Source organism: Oryx dammah, unplaced genomic scaffold (genome assembly GCF_014754425.2).
Source record: "Oryx dammah isolate SB20612 unplaced genomic scaffold, SCBI_Odam_1.1 HiC_scaffold_5, whole genome shotgun sequence".
NCBI lineage: Eukaryota > Metazoa > Chordata > Mammalia > Artiodactyla > Bovidae > Oryx > Oryx dammah.
The window spans coordinates 35,448,335-35,462,965 of record NW_024070189.1 but is presented as its reverse complement, the minus strand read 5'-3'; the positions used below and the strand labels follow the sequence as shown (position 1 = coordinate 35,462,965).

At 38.9% G+C, this 14,631-nt stretch overlaps 1 long non-coding RNA gene across 1 annotated transcript; it reads left to right on the top strand.

Annotated features, from left to right (window-relative positions):
• Positions 1-607: 607 nt before the first annotated feature.
• Positions 608-12,675, top strand: LOC120863339. Its single transcript, XR_005720975.1, has 3 exons — positions 608-618; positions 6,063-6,067; positions 12,586-12,675. It is a non-coding gene; the product is annotated as an uncharacterized LOC120863339 (long non-coding RNA).
• Positions 12,676-14,631: the final 1,956 nt, after the last annotated feature.

Genomic DNA, 14,631 nt, shown 5'->3' with positions numbered 1-14,631 from the left:
TAGATTTTAAACCCTTAGAGGCAATGATATGTTTTACACTTACTTTTTTGAAATCTGCTGCACTTTCTTGTAAATAACTCATTGCCTTTATAAAGCAGATCATATATTTCAATAGATTTTTTCCATTATATCATTATATTTCACTATAACTGTCTTGTGGGGACATTGGGCATTATCCCAACTGTATGCTTAAATTTCAAAAGAATAAATAGTTTCTCAAGAACTACAAGTATTCAACCAGAGTGTTGGGGCAAGAAGCTGAATCTTCTGACCTACGGATAAATGAACCCAAATTTAGATTTATTTATTTTCCAAGAAGAAAAAAAGCTGCACTGATTCTCATGTAATCCTCTTGAGTGTGCTCAGCCTAAATCATGAGTCAAATGGCAGGAACCCATGAGCAAAATCTTTAGGACTTCTTGTATAGCCCAGATATTTTTTATAAAGGGCAATGTAACAAATTGCTTAAGCAGTTGGCAGAAATGTGAGTTAGAAATTTTCTTTGAGGAAGAAATTAATTCTGATTAGGTACGTGTTGAAGTTTCAATTAATACAGTGGCCTGTTGAATAGCTTATATATATAATAAAGCAAAAGTCATTGCTATGAACTGAATATTTGTGTGCCCTCAAAATTCATTTGTTGAAATCAAAACCCCAACATGATAGTATATGAAGTCTTAGGTAATTAGGAATATGGTAACAAGGTTATTAGGGTTAGACTGCATTATGAAGGTAGAGTCTTCATGACATGATTAATGTGTTCATGCAAAGAAGATGAGACATGAGAGCTCCCTCTTTGGCACTCACCAAGGAAGGCCATGTGAGGACACAGACAGGAAAAGGGCTCACATCAAAAATCTGACCATACTAACACCCTGATCCTGGACTTCTAGGCTCCAAAACTATGAGAAATAAATGTTTCTTGTTTTATCCACTTAGTCTACGATACTCTGTTGTAGCAGCCCAAGCAGACAGAGGCAATCACACAATTAGGCAGGTGCCATGCATGGCCACAATATACAAGCAGCTTAGCACCAGTTCCTTCTATTAGGTGGTCACTGTTAGCATTTGAGATTGTGATCCTATAACCTAAACAACGAACCTCCCAAGCGGTGCTAGTGGTAAAGAGCTCACCTGCCAATTCAGGAGACATAAGAGATGCAAGTTTGATCCCTGGGTCGGGAAGATCCCTTGGAGGAAGGCATGGCAACCCACTCCAGTGTTTTCGCCTGGAGAACCCCATGGACAGAGGAGCTACAGTCCAGAGGGTCGCAAAGAGTTGGTTACAACTTAGCACGTACACACTGAACTCAAACAACAATTTGTTCTTAATTCTTTCAAAAGGCACTACACTGAAAATCCTAGTAATTATAGGTCCTAAAATGCCACAAAGTAAATAACTTTATGAAACAATGTTAAAACATCTATCAACTGAATCACTCAAAAATTTTATAAGTAATGTTGGCTGGTTAAATCCATTAGATGATTGCTTCAGTATGTCATTCACTATTCAATTGGATGTTACATATTATTCTTGAAAATAAAACCAAACATTTCAAAAATAAAAGACCCCCTTGGAAACACTCTTAGTGAGACGTAATGCCTAAACACATTGCTTACATAGTGAGAGTATTAATACATTTCCAAAGAAAAAATATAGGAAGTATCTAAACACAATAAGCACAAGATTCGAGAATCCAAAGGGATGGATGGGTAAAACATTTTTCCATGCCATTATTTGAACTTCAACATGCACATAAATTAGTAAAATGTCTAAATTAAGTGCCAGTGCTAAGTCATTCAACCAGAAACAAGGGGAGGTAAATATGAAGTCAGTACAAATCACTGGGCCCTGCTGAGTAGAAAGAGGATGGGGTAAATCCCATGTCTACCCTTCCCAGGGAGACTTTTCACCCCCCAGGTCATAATTAAAGTATTCAATATTTAATCAAAAATATTAACTGAACACTTACAATGTTCCAGGCATTGTCCTTGATACAAAGAATAAAGAAATAAGACAGAGTAGGTCTTTGATTTAATAGAACTTGCATTCCAGTGGGGGTAAATAGGTGAGAAAAATGTAAACAAATAAACAGGAATGAGACTCTGGGTTCAATCTCTGGAAGACCCCCTGGAGGAGGACACAGCAACCCACTCCAGTATTCTTGCCTGGAAAATCCCATGAACAGAGGAGCCTGGAAGGCTAGAGTCCATAGGATCACAAAGAGTTGAAGACGACTGAAGAAATCTAGCATGCATGCATGTTTCCAGTGATGGTGCCTTTAGTTTACAAGTTAACTGACAGAATAGGCTGGTAAAGTGTATGTAGATAACCTGGTATCACCTATATCTCTTCCCTAAATTCCTATTTTATTCCAGTCACTGCAGCTGCCCTAGCCTAACCTTTTCTGGAAGGAAGCATAAAGAGCTGTCCTACGGCTATAGTATCAGAAAATGTAAATGTCATTTAACACTTTACAAACTATGTTCACATACATTGTTCCATTAAATCCTCACACCTAAGAAGATAAGCAGAATACATACAGAGAGAGATCCTGCCTCATTTCCACCTCCCTGTTCGTGCATGCTAAGTCATTTCAGTCGAGTCCGACTCTGTGCAACCCCATGGACTGTAGGCCACCAGTCTCCCCCGTCAATGGGATTCTCTAGGGAAGAATACTGGAGTGGGTTGCCATGTCCTCTTCAGGTATCTTCCTGACCCAGGGATCAAACCTGTATCTCTTACTTCTCCTGGATTGGCACATGGGTTCTTTACCACTAGTGCCACCTGGGATGCCCCTTCCACCTGCCTCAGTTCAGTTCAGTTCAGTCACTCAGTCGGGTCTGACTCTTTGCAACCCCATGAACCACAGCATGCCAAGCCTCCCTGTCCATCACCAACTCCCGGAGCCCACCTAAACCCATGTCCTTTGAATTGGTGATGCCATCCAACCATCTCATCCTCTGTCATCCCCTTCTCCTGCCCTCAATCTTTCCCAGCATCAGGGTTTTTTCAAATGAGTCAGCTCTTCATATCAAGTAGCCAAAGTATTGGAGTTTCAGCTTCAACATCAGTCCTACCAATGAACACCCAGGACTGATCTCCTTTAGGATGGACTGGTTGGATCTCCTTGCAGTCCAAGGGACTCTCAAGAGTCTTCTCCAACACCACAGTTCAAAAGCATCAATTCATAGGTGCTCAGCTTTCTTTGTAGTCCAACTTTCTTTATAGTCCAACTCTCACATCCATACATGACCACTGGAAAAACCATAGCCTTGACTAGATGGACCTTTGTTGACAAAGTAATGTCTCTGCTTTTCAATATGCTGTCTAGGTTGGTCATAACTTTCCTTCCAAGGAGTAAGTGTCTTTTAATTTCATGGCTGCAATCACCATCTGCAGTGATTTTGGAGCCCAGAAAAATAAAGTCTGGCACTGTTTCCACTGTTTGCCTAACCATGCCCTATTTCCTACTGGGGAATTATCTATATCCATCGTTTGTAGTCTGGGTAAGATTGTAAATCCAAGATTTATAATGTATAAATCCAAGATTATAAATCTGCCACTAGAACCCAAATTGACTGGATTATTCCACATTGTCCTAGTACAACAAGCAGATGAACATATAATCTGAACCCTGTCAAAACTCTGTCACAAAAATTTTACTATTAAGTGATCAGTCCTCCTAATCTGGCCCTTACCTACTTCTATAATATATAGAACTTGAGCATTGTTCACAGTTTACTTTAAAATGCTAATAATACCTTAATATGATAGCATACTATGAGAGTTGGACTATAAGGAAAGCTGAGCACCAAAGAATTGATGCTTTTGAACTGTGGTGTTGGAGAAGACTCTTGAGAGTCCCTTGAACTGCAAGGAGATCCAACCAGTCCATCCTAAAGGAAATCAGTCCTGTATATTCATTGGAAGGACTGATGCTGAGGCTAAAACTCCAATACTTTGGGCACCCGATGTGAAGAACTGACTCATTGGAAAAGACCCTGATGCTGGGAAAGATTGAAGACAGGAGGAGAAGGGGAAGACAGAGGATGAGATGGTGGAATGGCATCACCTACTTGATGGACATGAGTTTGAGTAAGCTCGAGGAGTTGGTGATGGACAGGGATGCCTGGCATGCAGCAGTCTGTGGGATTGCAAAGAGTTGGACACGACTGAGTGACTGAACTGAATTGATGATAGCATATATAAACACATAATAAAGATAAATAATTTCTTATTAATTGCCCTAAAATGGTATAAAATTATAATATTTTCTGGGTCATAGATCCATTTATGAAACTGATAAAAGGTAAAGATTTCTTTGGGGCAAAAAAATGTACATTCATACAATTTTTTTACAATTTCTGGAGAATCAAAGATTCCCCTGAAGCCCATTCATGGACCTCTTAGAAATCCCTAGGCTCATTGAGGCTTTTTTGGTTCATTTCACATGTCTGTCATACCAGCCTACCTGTATATACAAAAATGGATAAAGTAAATTGGCATTTGTGAGAACTGAAATTTAATTAATTTTCAGGTTGGAGATGTTAGACAATAAAATAGATGACAGAGTTCCAAGTGGCAATTAGGAATCAAGTAAAACCTTGACATAACCAATTTTAAATGTATCTTCCTTCTCTACTTTTTATGTAATTTCTGCTTTATTTATTGCTGGTGGTGGAAGTGATTGCTTTCTTGTTTTTGATGTGCTTTCTTAGTAATAACTTACTTCATCTGATGTAAAATGCAAATGCTCTTCTTATGATGTCTCTTCTGATTCCCTTGTAATCTCTGATGCAAAATACAGGTGCTTACTCGCCACATTCCAAGTACTTTGTCTTCATATCTATTGACTGTGAAGACGGGGCAGCACTTGAAACATTACACAGGTAATTCAAGATTGAATAGAGTATGGATTTTAAATACTGAGTAGAGATTCTAAACTATCTTTACAACCAGCATCTCGCAAGACAATTTTTAGACTATTTCATAGTCGAACATTTGATAATACATTTTATTTATTTCCTGGGCAAGAATACTGGAGTGTGTTGCCATTTCCTTCTCCAGGGGATCTTCCCGCACTGGCTGGTGGGTTCTTTACCACTGCACTACCTGAGAAGACTTTCTAATGATTACATGCCTGTTGACCTTCTTTATCTTACTTACAGCAAACTGTTTATAATCAGTTTTCAGGTCTTCTATTTCTCAGGTAGTTTTCACCAAGTATTTTGGTCACCATCATAACCTGCATGTGACAAAACCAACTCTGAGACCTACTGCCTTAGGCAAAAAAAGGAAAGGCAGTGCTATTGTCTTAAAAAAACTGAGGAGGTCGAGGATGATTCTTCCTTCTGACACAGCTGAATTCAGGGGTTCAAACAATAATGTCAAAGATCAATCCTTCTGTAGTTTGCACAGTATTTTTCTGTATTGGCCTCATCATTTGATGGGTTCTTTCCAAGCGGTGGCTCTCAAAACCTCCAGGCGTATATTGCCCTTGCATTGTCCTTCCCAATTTTACATTCTTGCACATTTCCAGAATTGAGTGCCATGTATCCAACTTTACTAATGGCCTCATCTCTGAACCAGTCTGGACATAGAGATCAACTCTATACAAATTACATGAGTCAAGCCCTGAGAAGAGAGGGAGAGATCAAGATGGCAGAACAGAAGGACATGGTGCTCACCTCCTCCCACATATACATGAAAAATACATTGACATGTGGAACAATGCTCACAGAACACCTACTGAATGTTGATGGAAGATACCATACAACCAAAACTGCACCATCACCACATAACCAGGTGGGACGAGCAGGAAAAGGAAAAAAGGAATCAGGATGGGACCTTTGAATCCCCAGTAGGGAACTATAAAAGAGGAAAGGTTCCCTCACCGTGGGAACCCTCTCCACCAGCTGGGAGATCAGACAGGACAGAAGGGAAGCTGCAGAAGCTCAGAGGAAAGTGCAGCAGCAACAGACTGGGGCTGGCAAAACAGAGAGAGACCAGCACAGCTAGAACTGGCCACTCCCACGCCCAAGAAATACATCTGCTGGAGCACACGTGGGCTGGGTACTGAAAACAGGGTTTCGGGGAACAAACCTGGAGAGAGGGCTATGGTTGGCGAGGAGAGACAACCTGAAGTGGCTAGAGTGTACGCCAACCCACAACTCAGAGTATATGCAGGACAGAGCTTGGGTCTACCATAGGAACCCCATGGTTAACTCGTGTGCAAAGCAGGAGTGGCCTGCCCATAGCAGCTTCATTCTTCATGTGCTCACAGAGGGTATGGCTCTATGAACTCGGGGAGCAGCAAGCACCAGGCGTTGCCCATACACGAAGGTGGGGCTGAAATCTGATCCAATCCCCAGGGACTGAGCAATTTAGGAAGCTGGGCTGAAATCTGAGCACAGAGGCTCTAAGATTCACCGATTGACTCTTGCCGCCCCCTGTGGCTGTGTAAGCCCTGCACCTGCAGGACATCCAAGCCCATTACTGTTGTTTCCGTGGCTGGGGCGGACCTGGCGTTTTCAGCCACAGGGTTTGCGGGTGCAGGCATGCAGAGGTAGGGCTGGTGTCTGGGCTGATACCACAGCTCCTACTGTGGTGGGGCCCCATAGGTGACTTCATGCAACTACAACAGGTCCCAGAGCCTGACTTCAGCGGACATGTGCTAGTGGCTTTCTGAGCACAGTGTCTGAAGGACACGTGGGCTGATTGCTGGCATTCCTAGGGTTGAGGGAGGGCCCAGGGCAGTGCCAACAACAGTGTACTTTGTAAGCCAACACAATGGGTGACAAGCAACACCACACAGAGCAGTTCCTGATGGACTCCTCCTGTGTCCTAACAGATGAATGGATAAATATGGACTGATGTGATGCATATATACACTAGAATACTACTCAGTCATAAAAAAAAAATGAAATACCATTTGCTGCAACATGGATGGACCTAAAGATTATCATACTAAGTAAAGTCAAAGAAAATACATGATATCACTTACTTGTGGAATCTAAAACAATGATACAAATGAACTCATTGACAAAACAGAAACATACTATATTGTGTGGGTTTTTATGCCTTGTAATCAAATGAAACCTAAAACAGACACAAAATGATTCTTTATCTTCAGTCCTGAATGAGAGAGGACGCTATATCAACCAAAGAGTATTTGCTATGCACTTAAAGCTTGTAAACTCTATCTGGTTATGTGTGGTTTTCTCCTGTCTATGCTTCACAAACATAGAAAACAAACTTACAGTTACCAAAGAGGAAAGAAGATCATGGGAGGGATAAAATAGGAGTTTGGGATTAACAGATATAAACACCTATATATAAAATAAACAAAAAAATCCTACTGTGTAGCACAGAGAACTATATTCAATATCTTGTAATAAACCATAATAGAAAGAATATCATATATACATAATGATACTAACACTGTATTGTGAATCAACTATTCTTCAATATTGTAAAAAAAAAAAAAAGAACTGAGAAAAGATACTTGCTGAAGGGAAAATTATAGTGTGATTATAAAAAAAAAGGAAATTATCAGACTAAAACTAGGTGCTGGACAGGAGAAGCATATATCTACCACACAGAGTTTACTAGCTTTAAGTACATAGCAAACACTCTGTGGGTGATACAGCATCCTCTCTCATTCAAGACTGAAAATAGAGTTGTTTTGTGTCTGTCTTAAACAGGCTTCATCCGATTACAAGGCACAAACATCCACACAATATAGTTCAAGTAAAAATTGGTTTTATTTCATTCTCAAGCAATCTCACTGTCAGAATTACAGAAGGGTCCCCAGAAAACCTGGAGATTGTCAGGCAACTACATGTGTATGGCAGTGCTGGGGCACGACCTAGCCGGTAGAAGACAGGGTGTGTCTTCTACACATCTTTGTGCATTTGTATGTCTCTTCCAGGCTAAAAACAAATTTTCATATAAGGAAAATGGTAAAGAATGAGACAATATGTGAATAAAATATGAATTTTGTTCTTCCATCTTAAAGCAAGATAATTAAAAATGTTTAGCATTATAAATTACATAATAATGGTTATAATTGGTAGAATTTGAAGTTTTAAGGGATAATGAAAGTAATGAACTTTTGACCCCCCACCAAATTTAAGAATTTCTAATATTAAAATACATTGATATTTCTATATCTTTAAAATTCATATTGGAGTTAATACTAAGATAGTAGATATTCTTTTTAATTAACTATTAATATGTGCCTCCAAAAGCAGCAAAACAGAAAATATTATAGTCTCAGTTTCTAAAATTCCCTAACAGTAAAAGAAGTTTTATCATTTTAGCTATATTTTCCTTTTGCTCTGAATCTGTTGATATTAAAAAATGGAAATGAACACATTTTTCCATTAGATTCGAGTAAATTGAATCAACCACCCAGAAATGTGGGATTCTGGTGTATGCTATTTTTCAATATCCCATGTAAAATTAACCAACTATCAAGAAAAGCCCAATGCTATTTACAACAGTACCTTTAGAAGAGGGAAAAACAAAACTGATTACACAGCAACATTTAGAAGATCTAGCAGTAGAAAATCTGCCAAATGTTTTCTATTTGTTTTTATGACTATGTATATAGAAGTTTATATTCCTACATGGGGTTGGTAGCTATCAATAGAATACAATGAAATAATGCTTCTTTTAGATTTTAAATCTTTCCTTACTTTTGGCAGTTTAGGGTGATTAGTTGTGGTCATAATAAGCCTATTGATGTGAAATCTCTATTACATGAAGTAATAAAGAAAAATTCCTAAGAGTCCCCCAGAAAATGCATTATCTCCAGTACCCTAAGGTTTCTAGGATAACTTTTCTGAATTTGCATCTACCAGAACCCATAGAGCCATTTATCTTCTTGGGGAAAACTACTTTTGCAAAGTAGTTAGGACAAAGAGTTTAACATCAGACAGAGTAGAGGTTGAATTTCTCTTTTTCCACTTACTGGCTATGGGATTTGGGACAAATTATTTAACTCCTCTCAGCCTGTTTTCCTTATCCACAAAGTGGGTACTTACTTTACAAGTTGTTGTGCGGATTGACTGAAATAAAGTGTATCAAACACTTAAGATAGTACCTATACACAAAAAATATGCAAATTGGTAGCCATTATTGAGAAGGAATTCATGATTAAAAATAATAATGTAAGAAAATGGGGCCATTCCTAGTTCTGAGCTTATATATTAGACTGCTTTTATAATACATATTGTAATTTTTTTCATATTTGTCCTACCCACCCTTTCTGGACAGTGAAAGTAGTGATTTTGTCTTATCTTTTCATCCTTAATTCAGATATTGGCACACATTAGGTCTTAATTACTTCTGAATGGAACTGAAACTAAAAATTCCTGCAAGTCCATTTTTCCTTCTAGGTTGCAGAACTATGCAGTTCTTCATTCTGTTTTATATAGCTGAGTTACGTAAGATATATTGCTCTCTGAAACCTTTATTCAAATGCCAGAAAAAAACAGGCATTTGTAAAACAAGCTATGCCATGGTTTTTAACTTGTAGAGGAGCTTAAAATCTCAGAGCAAGCACTGAGTTAATGTCTAACAAAACCTGACTGCTATTACATCTTATGTTCTTAGCAAGTGGTATAGCAAAAAGAAGCTGCAACATTTTTTGAGATTGTGCATCAGAACTTTTGGTTCTGGGCTCCAACCCTTGCTGCATCAATTTACATTCTGAAGGTTATCTTCAGAGCCAGAAGAGTAAAGAACAGAAAGACTTAAAATAAAAAACATTCTCAGGGTTGGGTTACTGAAAATCCCTACATTTTAAATTTGGCTTCACCTTGATAATAGGACTCTGACTGCAGTAAGAAGCAGCCTTAATTCTTTTCCCCTTGAAAATGTACTTTTCCAGTGTGGGAGAATGCATTGAACTATTTTTAAAGTTATGTTTATGGATATTTCATAGACTGCCTTGACTTGCAGTCCTGAAAGGGTTAGCATTCCTGTCCTTGGGGATCCTGACTCAACTCTAGCACTAAAAATCAGCTAACTGAACTGCATCCTACTCAGGGGCTTAGAGCACCTACTGCTTGTTTCTAAAGGTGCCTCAGAGACTTATCTGGCCTAGATAAAACTCAGCAAACAGAAAAATGGGTGCTAAACTGCAGAGCAGGGAGAGGTTGAAGTCAGATAATCTCACACCTGCCTGGAGAGGAAGGAAGAAGTGTTTATTCTGATCTGGAGGCAGAAAGTGGGGTGATAAGGTGAAGCTGCAATATTGAGGAAGAGAAGGAACTTCAAGGTGAAGGGCATAGTGGGGAAAAGAAGGTCATCTGTGGTCACTGTGGGTAGGGATTCTAATCAACTTTTGTAAACTATTCCAAGTTACAAACCCAGAAAGTCTCCTGCTTTGGATGGAGTAAGTGTTCCTGTTTAAAACATGTGCCAGCATTCTCAGATTGACAATGTTGGGACGTCCCTTGAGTTCTGTCCTGGATCCTCTTTTCTTTACCTTTTATAATCCTCTTTCCTTGGCCAACATGTCACATCATATGATTTCAATTAATTTATATACCTTGATGATTCCAAATTTTTATCTTCTAAGCTTCACCTGCCTACCTAACATTTCAATATAAGTATCTCAGCCTAACCATCCCCTCTGAAGTGGAACCCTTGGTCATCCCACAAAATCTACTTCACTTCAATTTTCCTTGACTTAGTAATGATACTACTATAATATCTACTTCCTTCTATTTCCTCTTTCAGCATCCATGTTGAAATAACTGTCCTACCTTGTCTGGACAACTCTTGTCACCTCAAATGGTCTTCCTTTTGATAGCCATCTTTGTCCTCCTGACATCCATTTTCCATACTGCTGCCATAGTGATTTCTTTTTTCTTTCAGGGAATGGTGTCTGATACTGTGACATTCCTAAGTAAAGGCTTTACGTGGTTTAGCTTTCATGGTTTACATTTGCTTTTAGAATCTAATCTCAAATTCTTAATGTACTCTAAAGGTCCGGCACAATCTGGCCCCTTTCAATTACCACTTTCCTCTCCCTTCTTAAACTCCAGACATATCAGTGCCTTTAATATACAAAGACCCACCTGAGTGCCAGGGACTTTGCAAACACTCTTTTTCAACCTTAACCCTCAAGTATCTTTACAGGGTAACTCCTGCTCATCTCTTAAAACCTAATCTAAATGCCACTGCCTCAGGGAAGACTTCTCTGCATCCTGGACAAGAATAAGCATGCTTTTAGTTTCCTTCTCCTTTTCCCATACTGTAAATATAAGATTCTTTATACAACTTTTGTGTACAACCAACCTTGTTTTATGAGACTTTGCTTTATTGAGCTTTACAGATACTAGAAGATTTTTCACAAATTGAAGGTTTGGGGCAACTCTGTGTTAAGCAATTCTATTAGCGCCATTTTTTCAACAACATTTGCTCACTTCATGTCTCTGTGTCACGTTTTGGTAATTCTCCCACAGTTTCAAACATTTTCATTACTACTACATTATTATTACATTTGCCACGGTGATTTGAGAGCAGTGATCTTTGATGTTACTATTGAAACATCAACATTATTTTAGAGCGTCACAAACTCACCACATAAGACCATGAACTTAATAAATAAATGTTCTGTGTGTTCTGACAGCTCCACCAACTGTTCCCCTATCTCTCTTTCTTCTCAGGCCTTCCCATTCTCTGGCACACAACAATATTGAAATTAGGCCAACTACGATGGCCTCAAAGTGGTCGAGAGAAAGGGAGAATCATGCATCTATTACCTTATCATCAAAAGTTGGAAATGATTAAGCTTGGTGAGGAAGGCATGCCAAAAGCTGAAATAGCCTGAAAGCTAGGCCTGTTTTGCCAAACGGTTGGCTAAATTGTAAATTCAAAGAAAAAGTTCTTGTAGGAAATTAAAGGTGTTAACTCCAGTGAACACACAAATGATTTTTAAAGAAAAAAAGAGAAACAGCCTTATTGTCAATATGGAGTAAGTTTTAGTGGTCTGGAGAGAAGGTCAAACCAACCACAACATTTCCCAAAGTCAAAGTCTAATTCAAAGCAAGACCCTAACTCTCTTCAATTCTATGAAAGCTTACAGAGGTAAGGAAGCTTCAGAAGAAAAGTCTGAAGCTAACAGAGGTTGGTTCATGAGCTTTAAGGAAAGAAGCCATCTTCATCACTCACATAAAGGTACACAGTGAAGCCGCAAGTATCAGTGGTAGAAGCCACAGCAAGTTATGCAGATAATCTAGCTAAGATCATTAACGAAGGTGGCTACACTAAAAAACATGCATCAGTGTCAATGAAACAGCCTTATAGTGGAAGAAGATGCCATTTGGAACTTCCATAGCCAGAGAAGAGAAATCAATGCCTGGTTTCAAAGGTTGAAAGGGTAGGCTGCCTCTCTTGCTAGGGGCTAAGGTAGCTGGTGACTCTAAGTTGAAATCAGTGCTCAGCTACCATTCCAAAAATCCTAGGGTCCTTAAGAATTATGCTGAATCTACCCTGCCTATAAATGGAACAACAAAGCCTGGATGACTGCCTATCTGTTTACAACAAAGTTCACTGAATATTGTCAGCCATTGTTGAGACCTACTGCTCAGAAAACAAAAAAGTTCTTTCAAATTATTACTGCTCATTGATAATGCACCTGGTCACCAAAGAGCTCCGACGGAGATGTACAATGAGATGACTATTGTTTTCATGCCTGCTAACATATCTGCAGCCTGTGGATCAAGAGGAAGTAATTTCAAAGTTCAAGAGTTTCAATGTTAAGAAATGCATTTCATAAAGCTATGGTTGTAATAGATAGATGTGGGCAAACCATTCTAGATGCCATTAAGAACATTCATGTTGCTTAGGAAGAGGTCAAAATATCAACATTAATGGCATTTGGAAGAAGTTGAATACAACCCCCATGGATGACTCTGAAGGATTCAAGACTTCAGTGGAGGAAGTCACTACGGATGTGGTGGAGACAACAAGAGCACTAGAATTAGAAGTGGAGCCAGAAGACGTGATTGAATTGCAGCAATCTCATGGTAAACTTTTAACAGTTGAGAAGCTGCTTCCTATTGATGAGCAAAGCAAGTGGTTCTTTGAGAAGGAATCTCCTGGATTCAACAATGAAGACTGTTGAAATGACAACAAAGGACTTAGAATATTACATAAAGTTAGTTGATATAATAGCAGCAGGGTCTGAGAGGACTGACTCATATTTCAAATGATGTTCTACTTCATGAAAAGAAGAGTCAATCAGTGAGGCAAACTTGATTGTTGTCTTATTTTAAGAAACTGCCAGAGCCACTCCAATCTACAAATTACCACTCTGATCAGTCAGCAGCCATCAACATCTAGGCACAGATGATGATCAGAATTTTTAGCAATAGTTTTTAATTAAGGAACATACATCATTTTATTAGATAAGGCTACTGCACACTTAATAGACCATAGCATAGTGTAAACATAACTTCTATATATATTGGAAAACCAAAAAATTTGCATGACTTGTTTTATTGAAAACCTCACTCTATTGCAGTGGTCTGGAACTGAACCCACAGGACCTCCAAGGTATGCCTATGCTGTCAATCTCTTCCTAATTAGCTTGTGAGCTTCAAGAGAAACAGGCAATATCTGTAGCACCATATACTGAATGCTCAGTCACTGGCAAACCGTTTGGCATGTACTTTGTAGAGAAACAGTAAATTTGGCATTTTTAGAAAACTCACTAACGAAGGAAGCAAGTATATTGAAAGGTTAACTAATGACGGCAACTCTATTAGGGTTCTCCAGAGAAACAGAACCAATTGGATAGAGACAAAAAGAGATTTATTATCAGGAATTGGCTCTTGTGATGATGAAAACTGGCAAGTCCCAAGATCTATAGGGTGAACTGGCAAACTGGACACCCAGGAGGGCTGGTGGTTTAGTTCCAGTCCGAATCTGAACGTCCAAGAGGCAAAGGACCAATGCCTAGTTCAAGAGCCACCAGGCAAGAAGAATTCTCTCTTGTACCGGGAAAAGTCAGCCTTTTTGTTCTATTCAGGTCTTCAACTGATTAGATGAGGCCCATTCACATGAATGGAGGGCAATCTTCTTTACCCAGTCTACTGATTTAAATGTTAATCTCACCCCAAAACATCCTCACAGCAACACTGGGTACAATATTTGCCCAAGTACCTGGGCATGTGTAGCCCAGTCAGGTTGGTACATAAAGTTGCTATATTAGCCAAATAATCCCATGGGTTTGGCTTTTGATTGAACATTAAATGTCCTTATGTTTCCAAAATATTAATGTCAAAGCCAAAATCCTAACACACAAAGGGTTTTAGGAAAGTCAATTTGTCTGACACATTATTGCATGACTTTATGATTTTCTTTCCCTAACTGCGGGAAAGTTTCCCTATACTTCAATAACATAAAAGCCTAAAAATTATAGTGGAACTAATCATTAGATGTTAGATGGTCCATGGGCTCCCTCTACATCCTCCCACCACCACAGACAATGTCCAACAACTAACACAAGTCTCTGTTTTTCTGAAGTTGGACAGAGAAAGAAAAATAAATTTAGACCTAGATACTCAGTACAGTTTTCTGCAGAGTCTAAGGGAAATAATTTTAAATAA